Consider the following 16,746-nt stretch of genomic DNA (forward strand, 5'->3'; position numbering starts at 1 on the left):
CACAAAACAGAAATGGACTCATAGATGCCAAGAACACGCTGGTGGTTGCCAGATGGGAGGGAGTGGAGGGATGAGTGCAATAGTTGAGAAAGATTGAGAAGTTCCAAATTCCAGTTATAAAACGAAAGTCCTGGGGTGTGGTTTACAGCATAGGGAATAGAGTCCATAATACTGTAATAACATTGTATGGTGACAAATTGTAACTAGACTTATCTTGGTGATCATTTTGTAGAGTATAAAAATATCAAGTCACTATGTTGTGTTCCAGAAAACTAATATATAATATTGCCTGTCAAGTATACACCAATTTTACAAAAGAAGAAAAAACACTATCTTAAAAAGAGGAGGGGGTTATAAAGCAGAAACTAACACACCATTGTAAAGCAATTATACTCCAATAAAGATTAAAAAAAAAAACCTCAGGTATAAAGAGAAAAAAAAAAAGAGAAGGGGGAACTTCCCTAGTGGCGCAGTGGATAAGACTGTGCTACCAATGCAGGGGGCCGGGGTTTGATCCCTGGTCAGGGAACTAGAACCCACATGCATGCCACAACTAAGAGTTCACATGCCACAACTAAGAAGCCCACATGCTGCAACTAAGGAGCCCGCCTGCCGCATCTAAGACCCGTTGCAACCAAATATATAAATAAATATATATTTTTTAAGTGTTGGGGACTTCCCTGGTGGTCCAGTGGTTAGGACTCTGTGCTTTCACTGCTGAGGGCACAGGTTCAATCCCTGGTCAGGGAACTAATATCTGGCAAGCTGCACGCTGCAGGCAAAAAAAAATTTTTAATTAAAAATGTGTAAAAAAGAGTGTAGTGAGATAAAGAGCGGGCGTCAGATGAAACTTTGAAAGGATGCTGATTGAAAGGCCAAGTGCCTCCTGAAGTTTGACTCTCAAGTGGTCCAGACAAATTGAGGACTTGAAGAGGAGGAGTCATGTGATGCTGCTGGAATGTTCATTTGTTTCTTTGCTTAAATGGGGTTTATTATTTTTTTAAAGAAGTTTTGAATTCACGGCAAAATTGGGCAGAGTACAGAGAGGTGCCACGTGCCCCCTGCTCTGCTGTTACTGCTCTCTCCATCCACCCCCTCCGCCCACCCACACAGGTGCTCAGAGTTTCCCTCTCCCCAACTAGCCTATCAACATTCTGTGTGTTGGTCATTATCGCTGAATCTACATGGACACATCATGGTCATCAGAGTCCAGAGTTTACACTAGGGTTCACTGCTGGTGTTGTACGTTCTATGGGTTTTGACAAATGTATCTCGCCATGAATGTATCACAATGAATAGTTTCACTGCCTTGAAAGTCCTCTGTGCTTGACCTGTTTATCATACCCCACCCCTTAACCCCGCCACAAACCCCTAGCAACCCACCCTTTCCGTGGTTCGCCTTTTCCCGAATGTCATAGGTAGTTGGTACCCTAAGCTGTGGCACCTTTCCAGATTGGCTTCTTTCAGTGAGTGACATGCAGTTAAGGTGCCCCACCTGTCACCCCGTGGCTCCCTCTCTCTCTCATTTTTCTTTTCAGTGAGAAGAACATTCTGCTGCATGGATGGAGCCCCGTCTATCTGTCCATTCACCTCCCGAAGGACATCTTGGTTGCTTCCAAGTTCTGGCAGTTATGAATAAAGCTACCGTAAACGTCCAGAGGCAAGTTTCTGTGTAGATGGAAGCATTCGACTCGTTTAGGTCCATCAGTACCAAGGAGTTTGAGGGCTGGATCGTAGAGGAAGAATGCGTTTCATTTTGAAAGACACAGCCCATGTTCACAGAGCTTCTGAAGATGGTCGCTGAGAGCATGTCAGCATGCTGAGGAGTCAAGCCAAGGAAGGAGGTAGAATTCAAAGGTGCCGGCGGGGAAGATGTGGCCGAGACCGAACCTGACCTCCACCCTCTTAGAGCTGACGGCTGGTCCTGAGAATTAAATGGGCGTGAAACAGACTCACAGGACGGAACCATACACATTTATTTCCCACAAGTTTTACCTGACCAGGGCGCCCTCTAAGGAAATGAAGAAAGACCCAGAGAAGTGGCAGAAATTCTTTTCTGTTGGGTTGAACACAGAGGCGATTGTGGAAAAGGAACTACACTATGTGGGGAGGCTAAGGAGGTTGAGAATTAGGTTGAACAAGGTCTGTTTGTACAGAATTCTTTCACTCTCCACTGTCTGCCCTTGACGATCGCAATGTCACTCTACTTCCCGCAGAGGGAAGGCGTCTTGCTGGGGGTGGGGCGGGGGGACATGTTATCTGCTGCTTCCAGGAAGGAAGAGGAGAAGGCTCAGAACGCCCTTCTGCACCTGCTGTATTGGGGGGGGGGAGTTGTTTTTGCTTTGTTTTTTGTTTGTTTGTTTGTTTGTTGTTTGTTGTTTTTTTCTGCGGTACACGGGCCTCTCACTGTTGTGGCCTCTCCCGTTGCGGAGCACAGGCTCCGGACACGCAGGCTCAGCGGCCATGGCTCACGGGCCCAGCCGCTCCGCGGCATGTGGGATCTTCCCGGACCGGGGCACGAACCCGTGTCCCCTGCATCGGCAGGTGGACTCTCAACCACTGTGACACCCGGGAAGCCCTGCTTTGTTTTTTGAAGTGTCCGTAGCTCAAGACAATATTCTGGTTTCCTTTACATCTAAGTCCTTTCCCTGGGGTTAGGCTTCTGACAAGAGGAGGGACACATGTTTCTGACATGACGGGCTGGGCAGGCAAGGAGGGATAAGATGGGATGGGTGCGGGCCTATGCCTGTTCTCTTCTCATGTGTTGGGAAGATGATTCTGCTCTTGCCAAATGGGATCTAACTTCTCCATGAACGATCTAGCAAGATATCAACTGAAAAGAGGAAGAGTAAAGTTCAGTAAAATGTGGAGAAGATTGCTGATAGATGCTGGGGTCTCCTGAGCAGTGATTTTATCGGAGACACATGCACATCTCTGGTCTCTGAACCACCATGTTTAAGGCCGATTTGGTGTGTAGGCCATTTTCAATGTACGGTGGTACCATCAGGCCACTTTGGGGTACTGTCTCCGGCTAACCTGAGTGGTGCTGTCGTGTCCACATAAGACGGGGCTCACCCGGGGTTGGCATGGTGCCAGAGAAAGGGAGACAGCGGTATGTCATTGAGCTTAAGGTATTTCTAAGAGAGTGGCTCTCTGGAGAGGTTGAGGTAGAAGGAGGCCAGCTGGATGTCTGTCTGCTTGTTTGTTGGGTATTGGGGGGGAGGGGCGTGTGCTGTTTATTTTCTGGATGAGGCGAAAGAACTCTTCAAATAGAGGTGTTTGTACAAGGGGTCTGGCAGGATGGGAGGGTGGGGCTCGGTCCATGTACCAAGATATCTAGAGAATCTATAGTGGCTCAGACTCAGGCCTTTTCTCATAAACAGGCAGGGAGAGGAGTTGGCTTTGTCATCACAAAGCTAACTAGCACCACAGTACTCACGACAGAAGGTTCCCAGAATGAACTGATTTGCAGGAGCCAACACACACAAACTGGAAAAGCATTCCTCATAACCAAGGCCGGAGAATACCTGTGGTCCAAAAACCTCTTGAAGATCAATGTTCTAAAAAGAGAGCAAACACATGCAATTCCAGTGAGAGGCCGTGCATATGGCCAGTGTATGTGAGAGATGCTCAACCTCTCAGATGAGGACACATGCAAACATAAACACTGTGGAGACAGCTTTGGTCACCATCACACTGGCAGGTTTCTAGTCTGGTGACCACCAGCCCAGGGGACAAAGTGAGGAAGAAGAGGCCCCAGCAGATCCCCTAGAGGGAAGAGTGACCAGACACTCATCTCTGGGAGAACAGTGTGCAGGACCCATCAAAGTCCCACAGGTGCGTCCCTTTACTAGCAGTGATGATTCTTAGACTTGATCCCACTAAAATTCTTGCCCAATTTTTCAGAGATGTCATTTCAAGGGTATCCATCCCAGTACTGGTTGAAATAGTAGGGAACTGGCAACAACATGAATGTTCATGGAGAGGGGATGGGATCCATCATTTCTGGTCCACATGGACGAATGAATGCTTTGCAGCTAGGAAAGTGGGGACAGGGTGTGTACCTCATGAAAGGGGAGACCTCAGGATTCTCTTAGGTGGGAAGCATGAGGACCAACCATCTGCAGCCTGGATCCCATCTGTAAGACCACAAAGAGGTGAAATAAACAGAGATGTCAACAAATCTGCTTGTGTGGGAGACAGAGATAGAGAGAGACAGGAGAGAGACAGAGCCTGAGAGAGATGCACCAAACCGTTCATGATGGTCACCTCTGGGGGTGGGATTTGCAAACCTCTTCTCTTCTCCTTTAGGTGGTATTTCAATTCTTTATAATATGTGTATAATTCTAAAAAGATTAAAATCATATGTTCAGTGTGATCCATTTATCACTCATCGTTGGAATAATTAAAGTAACATCATTTCATGTTTTAAAGATTTATTACAAGGACAGTAACCACTTATGAGAGTAAAATAATGAATTCTAAAGGAATTAAGAATCAAATAGGGCTTCCCTGGTGGCGCAGTGGTTGAGAATCTGCCTGCCAATGCAGGGGACATGGGTTCGAGCCCTGGTCCGGGAAGATCCCACATGCCACGGAGCAACTGGACCTGTGAGCCACAATTACTGAGCCTGCATGTCTGGAGCCTGTGCTCCACAACAAGGGAGGCCGCGATAGTGAGAGGCCCATGTACCGCGATGAAGAGTGGCCCCCGCTTGCCACAAGTAGAGAAAGCCCTCGCACAGAAACGAAGACCCAACACAGCCATAAATAAATTAATTAATTAATTAAAAAAAGAATCAAGTAAAGAACAAAAGCTATTGGTGACTCAGTTCCAGGCCAGCTAGGCAGCAGTGAATGGCAGGGTTGGGGCAAGTTTCTCCCGGAGGTTGTATATGTTCTGAATCAGCATCCAGTAGAGGTGAGGGAAATGTGGGTAAGACTTGTACACTGAAAACAACAATTGCTTGTTGAAAGAAACTAAGAGAGAGCTAAATTCATGGAAAATAATCCCATATTCATGGATCAGAAGGCTTAATTCTATTAAGACGGCAATACTCCACAAATAAAGATTCAAGTCAATCCCTACCAAAATTCCAGGTGGTGTTTTGCAGAAATTGACAAGCAGTCTAAAATTCATGTGGAAAAAGGGCTCAGAATAGATCAAAGAATCTTGAAGAACAAAGTTGGAGGTATGGAGAGCCAGACAGAACCCCATGGTTGGTATAAAGACAATTTAAGCTGAAGATACTTGAGATTCAATAGATGCAGGAAAAAAAGAGCTTTCTTGGAGCTTCCCTCATCTGAATAAAAGCAGAAACTTCTGAGAAATGACCACTGCTGTAAATTCCCTCTTCAGGGTGGCTTCTATTCCCAGGAGAGAGACCAAGAGTAAACCCACCATAAGTCCCTTCTGTGAGGTGTTTTATGACCCTGAAGAAGACGCAAACATTATCAAAACCTTTCTCATATCCCATTGTTTTCCGAAGAACCTGTTTGTCTTTCCTGAAGAAACCTCTCTGTTCTTCCCATAGAAGCCAATTCTCCCCTCACCCTTTCCCTGTTAAGTTAGGTTATAAGCCTTTGACTCTCATTATTTAGCATTGAGCGACTTTTTTGGTTGGCTCCTGTGTGCGTGGAAACAAACATTTTCTCCTGTTAACCTGTCTTCTGTAAGTGTAATTTACAAGCCCCAGCCACTAATCCTGAGAAAGTCGAGGAAATTGTTTTCTTTTTTCACAGTTTTGGTGAACACAAAGGGAAGGCTGGGGCACACCACTCACTCCAGAGGCTGTGATGGATTCTCAGGACGTCTGAAAGAACAAAGAAAAGGTAATAATTCTGACTAAGTCAGCCTCCCAGATATCTGCTCTGACTGGGTCAAATGAGGGCAGTGACAATCTCTCCTTGTCTTCTCCTTTGCTCATATCTAGACTGGCATGAGGAAACACTTGGGGGGACCTCTTCTCTGGGCGTTGTGATTTTGCATGGCCCTCAGTTCTGGGTCCTCTCAGTGTCCTTTCCCTCCAGGTACAGCATTGCTTTCCCGTTTGCCCCATTTGGTATCCTGGGAGATTGGCCTGGATCCATTGAGAGTGTTCCCTCTGTGTCTTTCCTCCTGCAAGGAACACTGGTTGTATAGCCTGAGTGTACTGGCAGCCAACTGTCACATTTGGGTCCTTAGAATTTGTAGCTGGTTGTCCAGAAATGTGGGTTGCGCCCCACTTGAGGCTGATGTGCTACTTAAGGGGCTGCCAGCTCTCAGGGACTCATGTAGTCTTTATTTCTTTTGGCTGTCTTTGGGAGTGACTCTGTATCACGGCTGCTCTTTTTTCAACCTCTTTAGTGACATCTTTTTGTCCATTGTTAAGCTATAATAAGGCTTATTGGTTTTGAGGCATGTTTAGGAATAAGTATACCTTTGGAAACCGCCTGGGAGGGGAAAAAAGGGTTCAATACAGGAGAATTTACTGGTTGTCCTGGCCAAACACCTGATAAGATATTTGCAAGGATATTTTTAAAAGGTTCTCATCCCCTAATTGTCCATCGACAGATGAATGGATAAAGAAGATGTGGCATATATATACAATGGACTATTACTCAGCCATAAAAAGGAACGAAATTGAGTTATTTGTAGTAAGGTGGATGGACCTAGAGTCTGTCATATAGAGTGAAGTAAGTCAGAAAGAGAAAAACAAATACCGTATGCTAACACATATATATGGAATCTAAAAAACTGATGCTGATCAACCTAGTGGCAGGGCAGGAATAAAGACGCAGACGTAGAGAATGGACTTGAGGACACAAGGCTGCAAGGAGAAGCTGGGACGAAGTGAGACAGTAGCATTGACATATATACACTACCAAATGTAAAACAGATAGCTACTAGGAAGCTGCTGCATAGCACAGGGAGATCAGCTCGATGCTTTATGACGACCTAGAGGGGTGGGATAGGGAGGGTGGGAGGGAGGCTCAAGAGGGAGGGGATATGGGGATACCTGTATATGTACAGCTGATTCACTTTGTTGTACAGCAGAAACTAACACACATTGTAAAGCAATTATACTCCAATAAAGATGTAATAAATAAATAAATGTTCTCACCCTAAAGCAAATATCCTATTGAAACCTCTCAGATGATCAAATTTTTTAAAAAGACGAAGAAGTATCATAGCGAGCCTAAGATCACTTCCTTAACAAAACAAAAGAACGGAAATCAGATTTAGAGGAAAAAATAAAATCCATGTACACAATCAACCATCACCCCATATATATACACTCTGCTCATGCCATTCTTCAGATGCCCCTGGAGAAAACCCTCTCCGAGACTGCAAATGGCCAGGTCCTTGGCCAGAACCTCCTGCTAATTTTCAGAACTTGGCCCCGTTGGAGGCTGCTCTTCAGGCCTGAGAGGAGTGATTTGTGAGGCCTCCTCTGCTAAGACCACCTGGGCTAAAATGGAACCATGCGCTCTGAGCGAGACAGAGCACGCCAAGCCTTTGTGGAAGGATTCGTGAAAACATCCCAAAGGCACACAGCTCTAATCTGCACACGAGAATTCTTTGATTTACATCTTAGTTGGAAATCTCCTTGTTATAAAGAGGCAAATCCAAGATAGTGAAGTCGGATGGACAGTTCAGCCTCTTGAAATGATCACGGAGCAAGATATGCAATTCCTTGAAGAATTAAAAACAACCATCCTTGCTTTACTAATCTCATCTGCACGAAACAGAAATGCAGCTGTAGGAGGAATTCAAAGCCCACCCACCCTTCTTATCGATATGAAAGTCTCCACTTTCTTCTCATGTCTGGGCGTTGGGAAGAGAACTGTCCGACACTCCAGAATGAAGATAAACTTAAATAGTAATTGCCCTACATCTCTGATAACAGGAAATATGCCCCAGAAATTCTTATTTTAAATGCTTCCATCCTTCCCCAGGCCCTTCTCCCAGCAAGAGCTGTGTCTTTAAATGTGAACATCCAAGGAAATAACTCTAAGTTGAGGGTGTCTTGCCTTTAATTGTGCTTCTTGCCTCCTGTCATAAAACATGAGACATTTCAAAAATATATCATGGACTTCCCTGGCAGTCCAGTGGTTAAGACTCCGGGCTTCCACTGTGGGGGGCACGCGTTCGACCCCTGGTCGGGGAAACTGCATGCCACTTGGTGCAGCCAAAAAAACAAAAACAAAAACAAAAATATATTATTATTAAGGATATTTGAACACGATTTACAGTATTCAAGATATTCAACTAGTCTCAAGGTTGATAATGTTTCTTGAAAAAAATTAGACATTTATTTCTTCACCTCATAAGTGCAATTAACACCCCCTCCCCCCCCAAAAAAAATCCGCAATGCTTTCTTGCCTATCATGCCCAACCGTTGAACAGTAACTTACTCCACTAAAATCACTACTTGAGACCAGAAAGGAAAAAGCTAATTGTAGACAAACTAGATATTTTATCCACTCAGATTGATTTAAAAAAAGAAAACCAAGATGGATACATAGTATTTCCAGAAATTCCACTGTCCAGAATTCAGTCCACAGCCTCCATAAGATTACATATCAGGGCAAATCAAAAATCTTAAAAGTCTTCTCCCCATATATTAGTGAAAAGCTTTAGCTCTCGCTAGGCAAGCAATCTTTGTCTTCCCTCTGCCAGAAACACAGTTCAGAGTCTACTATTTCACAGAAACAGATGATTTTGTATGACTCCGTTTTACTGACTCACGGCCAAAATTTTGGAAATTTCTCTATATGCACTTGTCTGGATGATTATGTATGTCTCCTATTATGGGGGGGGGTCCTCATCCAAGAACCTAGGAGGGTAGAGGGAAAATTATTCTTCCTCCCATTCACATGTAATGAAATACTATTCAGAAATAGGAAGGAATAAACCATCAACCCATGCACAAAACATGGGTGAATCTTACATGTATATTGCTAAGTGAAAGAATCCAGTCTGAAGAGGCTGCACACTGTATGACCCCGTTTGTATGACATTCTGGAACAGGTAAAACAGAGATGGTAAACAAGTTATGGGGGGGCATTGAAATATTCCACATGATAATTTAATGTTGGATACCTGCCACTATGCATTAGTTTAAACCCATGGATTTTTACAACCCAACAAGTAAATAATATATAATCAAATTTAGTTATTTAGGATATGGGAGTTTCACAGGATGGAATAGAGAATGTGACAAGGAATCTAACTGATTTAGAAGTATACAAAACTCACTGTTGGTGGGGTGAGGTGTGGGGGGGCAAAAGGTACTTGACCTAATTAACCATGGAAAACAATGGAATCTGTAGAATAAAGGCGAAATGTACCATACATAAATACTGGAGTCTAAGTTCTTTCCCATGGTGATAGAAGCTAACAATACTGAAACTACTAAATCTGTAATCTGGACTGGAACAAGCAATGAATTCAATAAATGACAGAGGTGGAAGCCAGTTATCTTACACTCGGAGTGGGAAGTTACAGATAAGCAAAGGAGGACGGTTACAGTATCCATGTAATAATGGACAGATTATATTTCCTCAATTTTAAAAACTTCTGTGCATCAAAAGGTGATATACAGAGAGGGAAAATACAGCTCACAGAATGGAAGAAAATATTTGCACATCATATATCTGACAAGAGTCTGTTCTTCAGAATATATCAAGAACGTTTACAAATCATCAACAAAAAGACAACCCAATTTTTTTAGTGGAAAAGGACTTGAATAGGCACTTCTCTAGATAAGAAATACAAATAGTCAATAAATTCTTAAAAAGATGTCAAACATCAGTAATCATAATGGAAATGCAAGTTAATACCGCAGTGCAATCCCCCTTTACACATACTAGAATGGTTATTAAAAAAATAGAAAATATCAAACGTTGCCAACAATGTAGAGAAATTGGAACTCTTAAGCATTGCTTGTGGAAATGGAAAATGGTGCAGCCTATGTGTACATTTTTGACATTTCCTCAAAAAGATAAAAATACAGTTACCAGGCTTCCCTGGTGGCGCAGTGGTTAAGAATCTGCCTGCCGATGCAGGGGACACGGGTTCGACCCCTGGTCCGGGAAGATCCCACATGCGGCGGAGCAATGAAGCCCGTGCGCCACAACTATTGAGCCTGCGCTCTAGAGCCCTTGAGTCCCAACTACTGAGCCCTCGAGCCGCAACTACTGAAGCCCGCGCACCTAGAGCCTGTGCTCCACAACAAGAGAAGCCACTACAATGAGAAGCCCGCGCACCGAAACGAAGAGTAGCCCCCACTCGCCGCAAGTAGAGAAAGCCCGCGCGCAGCAACAAAGACCCAATGCAGCCAAAAATAAATAAATAAACTTATTAAAAATATACAATTACCTTATTACCTTATGGTTCAACAACTCCACTCCTAGATATAGACATCAAAGAATTGAATAATAGGTGTTCAAACAAACAAAAAAATATATATATATACATATACACGAATATTCATAGCAGCACTGTTCACAAGAGCCAGAAGGTAGAAGTGACTGAAATGTCCATCAAAGGGTGAATGGATAAACAAAATGGGTAGATCCATAAACTATCCTATTATTCTACTATACAAAGAAATTAAGTAAAATGGCGCAGCCGCTGTGGAAAACAATACGGCAGCTCCCCAAACACTGAAGCAGTTAACGTACGATCTGTCAATTCCACTTCAGGGCATAGACTCAAGTATTTGAAAGCAGTAAGTAGAACGGTTATTTGTACAACCATATTCATACCAGCATTATTCACAATGGCCAAAAATGTGGAAGCAACCCACGTAACCATCGACTGATGAACAAATAACAAAACGTGGTATATGATATGATTCAGCCTTTAAAACTAAGGTAATTCCCACACATCGCACACATGATGAAACTTGAAGTCACCATGCTAAAACTAAGCTGGTCACAGGACAAGTATTACATGATTCCACTTATATAAGGTATCCAGATAAGTCAAATTCGGAGACAAAGACAATGTGGTTGCCAGGGGCTGAGCGGAGTTAGTGTGTAATGGACAGAGAGTTTCACTTGCGGAAAATGAAGAAGTCCCAGAGACGGATGGTGAGAATGATTGTACGACAGTGAGAGGCAGCTAATGCCGCAGGACTGTACACTTAAAACGCTTAAATGGTAAATGTCATGTTACACATTTCTAATCACAATGATAAAAAAAGTTAAGTACTGATATGTATTACAACATGGATGAACACTGAACTCATCCACAGTAAAAGGTGCTCTACAGAAAAGGCCACCAAACACAGACTCGCATCATGTGCTCTAAACCCCTGAAGACTGTAAAAATAAGGGGAAATCTCAGTAACGATTCCAGAAAAAGAAAACTGGGTCAGGATGCAAAGAGACATTTCCAAACAGCTGGAAAACCTGCTGAAAGTTGAAGTGGGCCTGTGGATTAAACTATAAAGTGGAAACCTTTTGATTTACTCATTTTTGGGTTATATGCTGGCTCCTGGGGAGAGTGTCCCTATTTTGGGTAAAATAAACTGGAATATTTCATGTGAAGTGGCAAATGTGAGCACTTTTTACTGTTATTGAAAGTGTTCTGTATGTTTGAAATGACTGGGAAGTAAATTACTTTTTAAAACAACCATGACAATACCATGTCAGAAAAGCAGAGGAGATATCAAACCCTAACTCTGACCCCTAACCCTAACCCAACTAATGGTCCAGTTCAACCTTTCATTCATGAGTGACCCTTAGAGAGTGCCGTCCTCCTAGAGGTCTCAGGGAGATGGGGAAAAAAGGAGAGAAATGTGGGCCAGTTACCCTTAACGCTAACATAACCCTCAAACCCTAATCCCTAATCTCTATGCCTAAATTCACTACTCCTAACCCTAACTCTAACCCTAACCCTGTAACCCTCTAACTCTAGCCCCTAGACCCCTTGGCCCTAGCCCTAGTCCTAAGCCCTAAATCCTAAAACCTAGCTTTTGTCCTAGCCCTAACCCTAGCCCTATCCTGTACTCTAACCCATACCCTAACTAACCCATACTCCAACCCAAACCTGAACCCTAGTCCCTGACTCTTAACCCTTGAACCCTATCTCTAACTTCTGATCCCTGAACCCTATCCTAGATCTTGGACCCCCGACCACTGTCTCAAACCCTGATCCTGACCCTAACTACTAAACCCTAACTTCTCACCATAATCCTAATCTAAGATAATTAAAGAGAATAAGAAACAGCCAGAAAAGCAAGAAGGAAACCGAGAGAATGTGGTATCGAAAAAAGCAGTCGAATGCTGCTGAGAGTCTGGTATAGCTAAGCCTGGAATGTACTCACTATATTTGGCACCAGAGACATCACTGATGACATTGGCATGTGCAATTTCTGTAGTGTTGGGCATTCAAAGTAGGTTGGAGTGGGCTTGAATGAATGGGAGTGACCAAAGAAGGCAGAGGCTCAGCTGTGATGACATGCAACTTCAAAGAGTAGCAAAAGTAATAATAATAATAATAATAATCTATTCTGGGGGAAGGGGAGCAAAGATGTTGGTATCAAAGTCCGAAGTGTCTGGCTGTGAACTTCACCAGCCACCAATGAAAATACACCCCCAAAAGAGAGTACCTGGTAGCCTTCCAGTTTACGGTCCAGCATGCAAGGAGTTCAGAAGTTGACACTCTGTCCTAACAAGTAAGAAGCTAAACTGAAAAACCACCAGCTATTCTTAGAGAGGTGAGGTCACAGAGCAAACCACTGCCCCCCAAAATGAAGAGAAAGACAGGCAGAGCAGAAACCCACAAGTAGAAACACATCGCAGGAACCAGCATCAGGAAAGGTAAACCTACCTACTGTAATTGACAAGTCACTGAACACTCAGTGTGGACAAATCTGAGAGCTAAAAACTCCAGGGTGGGCCCAGTCTTAGGAGAGCTCCCACACTTTTGTGAGTTTTACCTCCAGGAGAGCTCCAGGTCTTCACAGTGAATATTGGAGAAAAATCCCTCATGCTTCCAGCAGAAGGAAAGGAAAAATAACTACTTTAAAATACACCAGGGCATTCTGTTCTTAACAGGCCTGCCCTCAGGAGAAACCATTTTGCCAGAGCCTGACCTGTTAGGGTTTTATGAGAGCTCAACCAAACCGACAGAAGAGAAATACTCAACTCCAGCTAGCTCTATCCATCCTGTCCCACCTTAGGAGGGAAAAAATTGGTGACGTTCACAGTCCAGGGGCACAGGCTCACCAAAGACTGAGGCCCAGTCACAGGACTACAGAGCACTTCTGTTCTCCCACATCTAACATCACATTACTAAGGCCTATTTACTACAGTTCCTTTTACTTAGTACATGTCCAACTTTCAACAAAAATTACACGGCATACTCAAAAGCAAAAAACATAGTTTGAAGAGACTGAACGAGCATCAGAACCAGAGTCAGATATGGCAAGAATTTGGAATTATCAGATTGGGAATTTAAAACAATATTTATTAATATGCTAAGGGATTTACTGGAACAAATAAATAACATGGATAATGTAAGAGCAGAAATGGAATTTTTAAGAATTCGTTAAAAAGAAATGTTAGAGATCAAAAATACTGTAACAAAAATGAAGAACATTTTCGATGGGCTTATTAGGATCCGGGTTGTGGCTGAGGAAAGAATCTCTGAGCTTGAGGATATAAAAACCAGGACAGAATATCCAAGACAAAAGGTGCAACATACACATAATGGAAATACCAGAAAAAAACCCAGAACAGAACAGAAGCACTAAAGCCTGAGAATTTCCACCAAATTAATGTCAGACACAAAAACAGAGACCCAGGAAGCTCAGAGAACACCAGCAGGATAAACGCCACCAAAAAAAAAAACACACCTAAGCATACCATATTCAAACTTCAGAAAAACCAACATACAGAAAAAACCTTGAAAAAAACCACAGGGAAAAAACATCTTACCCATGAAGTAACAAAGGTAAGAATTACATACTTCTCAGAAGCCAAGAACGCAAGAAGAGAGTGGAGTGAAGTACTTACAGTACTGAGAGAAAAAACCACGAAGCTAGAATTCTATGCTCTATGAAAGTATCTTTCAAAAGTGAAAGAGAGGGCTTCGCTGGTGGCGCAGTGGTTGGCAGTCCGCCTGCCGATGCGGGGGGCGCGGGTTCGTGCCTCGGTCCGGGAGGATCCCGCATGCCGCGGAGCGGCTGGGCCCGTGGGCCATGGCCGCTGGGCCTGCGTGTCTGGAGCCTGTGCTCCGCGGCAGGAGAGGCCACAGCAGTGAGAGGCCAGTGTACCGCAAAAAAAAAAAAAAAAAAAGTGAAGGAGACTTTTTCAGACAAACAAAAATTGACCTGCCTTGCAAGAAATGTTATAAAGAAGTTCTTCAGAGAGAAGGAAAATAATATAGATCATAAACTTGGATCCACATCTACCATCAGAGGATGAATAAGTGAAGGTAAAACTTTTCATTTAATTTTTCTTTTTCTCAGTTGCTCTAATAGATAACAGTTTATTCAAAATAATAATGTCAACAATGCATTCAGTTATGTGTGCTTATATATAAGTGAGATAAAGGACAGGTGGAAAGAATAGGAGTATTTCATTATTATAAGGCACCTGCACTACCTGTGAAGTGGTATAGTGTTATTAACCGGACTTGAATATTTTATAAATGTACATTTCAAACTCTAGGGCAACCATCAAAAATGTAAAAACAAAATAAGCATGATTGATATGACAGGAGAGGGGAGGAAATGGGATCATATAAAATTAAAATGCTCAATTAAAACCCCAAAAGGCAAAAAAAAAAAAAAAAAAGTAGGAAAGACAAAATAGGAAAAAAAGAACAAGGGCAACAAATAGAAACTAGGAACAAATAGGTAGATATTAATCAAACAATACCAATAATCACTTTGAATATCAATTGTCTAAATATACCAATTACAAGACAGATTGTCAGAGTGAATCAAACAACAAGACCCAGCTATCTGCTGTCTAAAGTAAATGCATGGAGAAAGATATATCATACTAACACCAATTAAAAGAAATCAGGAGTAGCTATCTTCATTTCAGATAGAGAGGACTTCAGACCAAGGAAAGTTATCAGAGATAAAGAGAGGTATTACATAATGATAAAGGGGTCAATATTTCAAGAAGACATGCAATCCTTAATGTATGTACCAAACAACAGGGTGTCAAACTACTTGAGGCAAAAAGAAGAACAGCAATGAGAAACAGATGATTCCAGTATTATTTTGAGACTTCAACACCCCTCTCTCAGAAATGGACACAGCCAGCAGGCAGAAAATCAGTGAGGACGTAGCTGAACTCAATAGCACCTTCAATCAACTGGATATAATGGACATCTATACACTACTTCATCCAACAACAGCAGAATACACATTCTTCTCAAGCTCGCATGGAACATATACCAAAATAGACCACATTCTGGGCCATGAAACACAACTTAACAAATTTAAAAGAATACAAATCATACAATGACTACTCTAATTCCGTTCCAAAAGGCTCTTTTGCCAGACAGCCTTTGAGTGGGGACTTTCCCTAGGTTAGCACCTAATTACCCGCTGAAGCCCAGCTCACTTCCCCTGTTGCTTTCTCTCGGCGTCCTGCGCACTTTCTTCAGAGGGTTTGTCTGTAATTTTATTACAACAGCTAGTTGATTTACACGTCCGCCCCACTGGAAGGTCAGCTCCAAGATGGCAGCTCTGTTGCTCTCCGCTGTACCCTCAGTCCCCACAAGGAATGCCTGTCTTAGCCCACAGCTGCCCTCAACAGGTACTTCTTGAATAAATCAGTGAATGCCCCTGAGCCGGCATCTCACTGCCGAGCTGTGTGGAGGGAGAACTAGGTTCCCTGATAAACCTGGCTCAGTCGTGGCTGTCGCAATTCTCGGTTAACAACAATGGAGTAGAAAAATATGCTCATGGGACTTCCCTGGTGGCGCAGTGGTTAAGAGTCCGCCTGCCAATGCAGGGGATACAGTTTCCATCCCTGGTCCGGGAAGATCCCACATGCCGCAGAGCAACTAAGCCCGTGCGCCACAACTACTGAGCCTGCGCTCTAGAACCCGCGAGCCACAGCTACTGAGCCCTCGTGCCACAACTACTCAAGCCCGTGTGCCTAGAGCCCGTGCTCCGCAACGAGAAGCCACTGCAATGAGAAGCCCGCGCACCGCAACGAAGAGTAGCCCCCTCTCGCTGCAACTAGAGAAAGCCCGCGCGCAGCAACAAAGACCAAAAATAAATAAATTTTTTTTAAAAAAAGAAAGAAAAATATGCTCAGAATCGCCCCAAGAGAGAATTACAAACTTTAGAAATCACCTAGTCTTCTGCCTCCCACACATGAGGCCCCACCCCCCCCCACTTTCCCCAGCGCTGCTCTGCGCCCCTTCCATCACCCCAAAGAAGCCCCGCACTCGGGCACCAACGCCCACACAAGACTCCGGCCCCACACCTATGGTCCACCCACCGCACCTGAGCACCCTGCCCCCTTGCCTGCACCCCGCCCCACACGCCACAGGCCCCGCCCCCACGCCTCAGGAACGCTTCCCCAGTCGTTCCCCCCGCGGCCGCCCAGTCACTCCCCAAGGCCTACAGCCGCTTGAACCCTAGCTCAGCCCCGGGGCCAAAGCCCACCCCAGACTCCGGCTATTGGAAGCCCCAGGCCGGCCCGGTCCGGGTACTCATTGACCGGCAGTACTCTCGCCCGGCACTGGACTAGCCAGCCAGCCCCCGGCGAGGTCCTTCAGGC

General features: G+C 43.9%; 1 long non-coding RNA gene across 1 annotated transcript; it reads right to left on the reverse strand.

Annotated features, from left to right (window-relative positions):
* Nucleotides 1-1,121: 1,121 nt before the first annotated feature.
* On the reverse strand, nt 1,122-16,718 carry LOC115852519 (uncharacterized). Its single transcript, XR_004039186.2, has 4 exons — nt 16,632-16,718; nt 4,065-4,139; nt 3,440-3,560; nt 1,122-1,924 (listed from the first exon to the last, which is right to left on the reverse strand). It is a non-coding gene; the product is annotated as an uncharacterized lncRNA (long non-coding RNA).
* Between the last annotated feature and the right edge of the window lie 28 nt (nt 16,719-16,746).

Source organism: Globicephala melas, chromosome 10 (genome assembly GCF_963455315.2).
Source record: "Globicephala melas chromosome 10, mGloMel1.2, whole genome shotgun sequence".
Lineage (NCBI taxonomy): Eukaryota > Metazoa > Chordata > Mammalia > Artiodactyla > Delphinidae > Globicephala > Globicephala melas.